Source organism: Gossypium arboreum, chromosome 5 (genome assembly GCF_025698485.1).
Source record: "Gossypium arboreum isolate Shixiya-1 chromosome 5, ASM2569848v2, whole genome shotgun sequence".
Taxonomy (NCBI): Eukaryota; Viridiplantae; Streptophyta; class Magnoliopsida; order Malvales; family Malvaceae; genus Gossypium; species Gossypium arboreum.
Window position 1 is genome coordinate 52,953,030 of NC_069074.1, and position 6,000 is coordinate 52,959,029.

Consider the following 6,000-nt stretch of genomic DNA (forward strand, 5'->3'; position numbering starts at 1 on the left):
CGGAATGTTTTGAACGCTTCGATGTGGTGCATCAGATCCGGTCATAACGTCTAGGCCGGGTTTGGGGTGTTACACATCAGTCCAGCTAAAAGGTATGCCCTTACGAAGTAGCTTAGTTAAAGGCGCGGTAATCAATGAGAACCCCTCTACAAATCTTCGATAGTATCCAGCCAGACCCAGAAAACAACGAATTTTCGACACAATCTTAGGCTGCTTCCAAGCTAAAATAGCCTCAACCTTCCGAAGGACAACCCTAGTCCCCTCAGCAGATACCACATGATCAAGAAATGTTACCTCACGTAACCAGACATCACACTTGCTGAACTTAGCGAACAGTTGCTTCTTCTTCAAAATTTGCTGAATCACTTGTAGATGTTCATCATATTCACCCTCAGCCCATGAATAAACCAGTATATCATCGATAAACACTACTACAAACCAATCCAGATAGGGTTGAAAAACTCTGTTCATCAGATCCATAAAGGTTGTTGGTGCATTTGTCAGTCCAAAAGGCATAACCAAAAACTCGTAATGACCATAACGAGTCTGTGACAGCCTTAAAACGACCCTAGTCGGAATGTGGTTTCGGGACCACAAAACCGAGGCATAAAAATAATTTGATATTTATTTTGATGCCTATAATATGTGTTAATTCATGTGTGACATTTTGATGCTTTAATTTAGAGTTATAAATGTGAATTTCACTAGAAAGGACCTAGTAGAAAACTTTGAAAGTATGATGGGGAAATGTATGATGACTAATTAAAGCATGCATGCAAAACAATGGCCTTGCATGTCAAATACCCCTTTTACAAGTGATGGCCGCCATGACAAGGAGTATGGGCTAAACATGTCATGAAACATGTTTTGTTGGTGCATTAGGGGAAACAATAAACAACTAAGCATGGGTAGTAAAGAAAGAAAAAAAAAATGTGTGTGTGAGTGAAACCCCCCCCATTGCCGTACATGGAAGAAAAGAAAAGAAAAAAATTTTGCTTATCCATTTCATTCTCTCTTGACCGAAAATACTAGAGGGAAGGAGGAATTTTGCTTCATGCTTGGGTTGGAAGAGGATTAGGAAGAGGTTTGGCTATATTTGCATCAAGATTAAGGTATGTTTGATGTTGTGCCATGAGATTCATGCATGTTTTGGTTGCTAACTTGATGTTCTTATTAGCCCATGGATCAAATCTTTGTTATATCATGGGGATGGTATTTGGCCAAGGTGGATTTTGAGTTAATGCCATTGCATGTTAAATATGAAGCTTGATGATGATACATGTGATGGTGGATTGAGGACTCTTAGATTTTCTTTGAGCATTTTGAATGATATACTAAGTTCTTTGTGTAATCGTGACTAAAATTATGGTGTTGTGATGTACTCGCCATGGTACATCCCCAAGTGTGATTTATGCTCTTTGCATGGAGAGTAAGATTTGTGTTTCAAATCATGTTCATGTTTAGTTACAATCAACTTGAGATTCGGCTCTAGCATACATATATGTATATATGTTTGAGCATGATGTATTGGTATGACGATATACTATCTTAAGGTATATACTTACTTATGATGATGTTTTGGTTATGAAGGAAATGATAGATGTGTATTGAGTTACAATATGGAAAGGTATTAGTTAGTAAAATGTATGCTGTTTTTGTGTGGTAATAAGTGCATAAATGGCCTCAACATGGACATGCATATTCGCCACATGAAGGGAAATTGGTGTGCATGTATTCGGTTAGAGGCAACCATATTGAAGCCTTATCTTGGCTTAGATTGTTGACTAAATGGGTAATAAGTGAGGATGGTTGCGAATATACAAACATACATATGCATGTGTAATTGAATTATGAATGTTTAGCAAGATGGTTAAACTAGTTGATTTATTGATTAAGCTCAAGGAGTTAAAGAAGGAGAATCAAGCAAGGAAAGGCAAAGGTCATTGAGTAGCCGACTTGGACTATTTTACCCAACACAAGGTAAGTCATTAAGCATATATTTGATATTGCTTAAATGATTGTAATATCTATGCAATTGTGTTTAATGAGATGAAATATATACAAATGTATGTGTATGAAAAGATGATAATGTTGAACGAAAAGAGATAGTGAAATGTGTAGGAAGTTTGCTTGGCACTAAGTGTGCGAGAAATAGATGTGTACGGTGATGAGATTGGCAATCGAGTGTGCGAGCTTGTAATGTACGGCACTAAGTGTGCGAGTTTGGACTATATGGCACTATGTGTGCGGGCTTGAATCGCGTGGCACTAAGTGTGCGTGATTGAGTATTAAGCACTATGTGTGCGAACTCTACATATATCTCCGATTGAATATTTATATGGAGGTGTGACTCTATCGAGATGAGTATGGACAGCGGAAAGAGTAAGTACCTTGAGTTCATGGCTAATAGATGCTATGTTCATGCTCGGGGTGGAGTTGGTAAGATTTAAATCTATGTGATGATTTCAATTGCATGATTGTTGCGAAATGAAATGATGTATGGAAATTGCTTCAAATATCCTATTGAATAGTATATGAAATGTAAATGTATGACTTGGTATGAGATTGATCCGAAGGATCTAAGGAACTATGGTATAGTTCGCACGGCTAGAACACTTGGCCTTGTTTCATTATTTCATTTTATGATAATGTTATTAATGGATGGTTGTGGAATGCTTATGACTTACTAAGTTATAAACTCACTCGGTGTTTTCTTGTCACCCATTTTAGGTTCCTTGGGCTCGTCTCCTTTTGGGTGTTCAGAATCACAACTAAGTCATCACACCGGCGAGCAATTTTGGTATTGTCTTCTTAGTCGACTTAGGAGAACATTTGGCATGTATGAGCTATTTTGTTTTGTTAAATTTTGGGTTGTAAACTTTAAGCCATGTGAAAATGGCCTATGTGGTCGCTTGAGTGGGATGCTAGAATCTATAGCCACGAGTCTTAGAAACCTTAATTTTGATAAGGTGGCCATAATTTGTGTCACGATGATGGATGAGTAGTAAGGCTAAGGAAGGATTCATGAAATTGGCATAGTCTCATCGCAGTAACTGTTGCGGACAGCAGCAGTGATATGAGATCGAAAAATCACTAAAATAGTAGAAGTGGAATTAATAGCTAAAAAAATTTATGTACTCGAAGCTTGATGGGTCTATTTTCATATGGATGAAACGAAACGACCATATGAGCTGTATTTTAAGAGATATTAAAGTTCTCGTAAAACAGGGCCAGAACGGTTTCTGGATCCCCTGTTTCGACTTTGGAAAATCATTGTAAATTAACCAGAGATAATTAGGAGTCATGCCATATATTTGTAGATTCATCTCTGAGTCTAGTTTCTATAGAAACAAACGGCATCAGTATTTAAGCCCTGTACAGGGAGATATCCAATTCGTAACGCACAAAGGTCAGTGTAGTCGATCCCTGCAACAGGGGAGACTTTAACTAATAAACTGTACTAATTGGCTCGACCGAAAATTCTAGAAAAAAATCTGTAGATGGACATATGAGTCTAGTTTCAGGGAAAAATTACAAAACTGATTTTCGAGTTGTAAAACTCATGTTATGATTTTTGAATCGACTAGTACACAGATTGGCAGCTTGTCTGGGAAATTCTCAATAAGTGGTTTGAAGTCTGTTAACACCTCGTGTTCGACTCCGGCGACGGTCTCGGGTTCGGAGTGTTACAGAGTCTTAAATACTTTCTTGTGCACATCGGCCTCTTTAACTTTCAGTTGGTGATACCCCGACCAGAGATCTATTTTAAAGCAAACTGTCGCTCCTCGCAGTTGATCGAGCAGATCATCAATCCTTGGCAGAGGGTATTTGTTCTTAATAGTCAACTTATTCAATTGTCTATAGTCAATGTAGATACACATGGATCCATTATTCTTTTTCACAAATAAGGCTGGTGCTCCCCATGGAGACACACTCGGTCAGATAAACCCACGGTCCAGTAGTTCTTGAATTTGGGCCTTAAGCTCTACAAGCTCTTTTGGTGCCATTCTATAATGGGCGATGGACACCGGAGCTGTACCAGGAAGGAGCTCAATCTCGAACTCCACTTCACGTTCTAGAGGTAACCCCAGTAACTCTTCTGGAAGGACGTCCAAAAATTCTTTAACAATCCTGATATCCTTTACCGAAGAGTCCCCAACATCTAAAACACTAACGTAGGCCAAGAACGCCTCACAACCCTTGCGAACCAACTTCTTGGCCCTAAGTGTAGAGATTACATTACTTAAATAGTTTCATCGTTCCCAAAATACCACTATCTCCTCACCAGCTTCAGTTCTTAGCACACTCACTTAGTGGCACAATCCAAGCTTACTTGATGTTTAACTAACCAATCCATGCCCAATATTAGATTGAATTCTCCGAAAGGCAGCTCTATAAGATCGGCCAAAAAGATAACTCCTTGTATCTCCAAAGGAACATCTCTAAATACCTTATCTATCAGAACGGACTGCCCCAACGGATGTAAAATAGTAATCTCACTCGTAGGTTTTTCAGCCATAATACTCAACATCCTAGATACCGAGCATGATATACATGAATGTGTAGACCCAACATCAATCAATGCAGTATAAGGTACATTATGGATAAAGAACGTACCAGTAATAACATCTGGAGAGTCTCCGTCCTCTTGGCGACGTGCAGCATAAACCAGTGCTGGCTGCCTCGCCTCAATATGTCCAGCACCTCTGTCCGGTGCTCCACGACCACGGCCCATACCATTTCCACCCCTGGCCTGACCTCAGCCTCTCGGTGGCTGCTGACCACCCCGTTAAACATTACCAAAACCAGTAGCTTGCACCTGCTTGGGCCTCCATGGAAAATCCTTGACACAATGCTCCAACGATCCACATCTCAGACATACTCCCATCTTCTTCCAACATTGGCCCTGATGGCATTTCCTACAATCAGCACAAAACTATCAAAAAGTAGCAGCAATAGCTAGGGTCTTAACTCTGACTAGCTTATCAGGTCTGGGGCTTTTTTTAAACCTCTGAAAAGAATTTGAGGGCTCAGCATCCCCCTTATCTCTGCCTTTCTCTCTGTTCTGGTCCTCAGCGCGCGACACATCCTCTGTATTTTTTACCTTGTCAACAAGTGCGGCAAAATCCCGCTCCCTCTAAAGAGCTATTAGAACCCTTCGACCATCCCTGAGGCCATCCTCAAATCGAACACATTGCTCATATTCTGTTGCCACCATCCCACGGGCATAGCGGCTCAGTTAAAAATTCGGCCTCATATTTAGCCACTATCTTCTCCCCCTGTGTTAAGTTTAGAAATTCCCTTCTACGGGCATCCACATAACTGGCACCCACATACTTAGCCTGAAAAGTAGTCCTGAAAAACTCCCAGGTCAATCGATCAACTTGAGTACCTTCTTTGACGGTAAGCCACCACTAGTAGGCCTCATCCCTCAACAATGATATTGCATCTTTCAATTTTTGCTCGGGGGTTCAGTCGAGGTCGTCCATGATCTTCTCTATGGCCTCGATCCAATATTTAGCCACATTAGGGGCAACGCCAGCAACACTCCTGAAAATCTCTGCCCCATTAGAACTGAGTTGTTCCATAACCGACCCACGGCCCACATTACAAGCACCAGGCCCAGTGACCCTTTCCAGAATCCTCAACATTTCTTGGGACAGTGCATCGTCCCCAGTTGCTCGATTTTGAGACGAAGCTGGTGCCTCTCTAACTTTCTCATTAGCCTGGTGTCCAGAAGACAAAGACCCAGCCCTAGCACCTCCACGGTCTCTGCTGCGTCCTCTACCACGAGTACCTCTAGTGCTCATTATCCAATCGTGCCTTTGTCTGTATTAACAGTTTTATGCCAGTTAGTTTATTATTCCAGTATTTATTACATATATTTTATGAAAAGTATTATCTCAGAGTTTGTTTTCGCAGGTCGCAATCTTGCCACGGTTTGAAGTTTACTCTAACTAAATAGTTTCAGTACAGTTTTACTACCTAAACTAGTCTCAA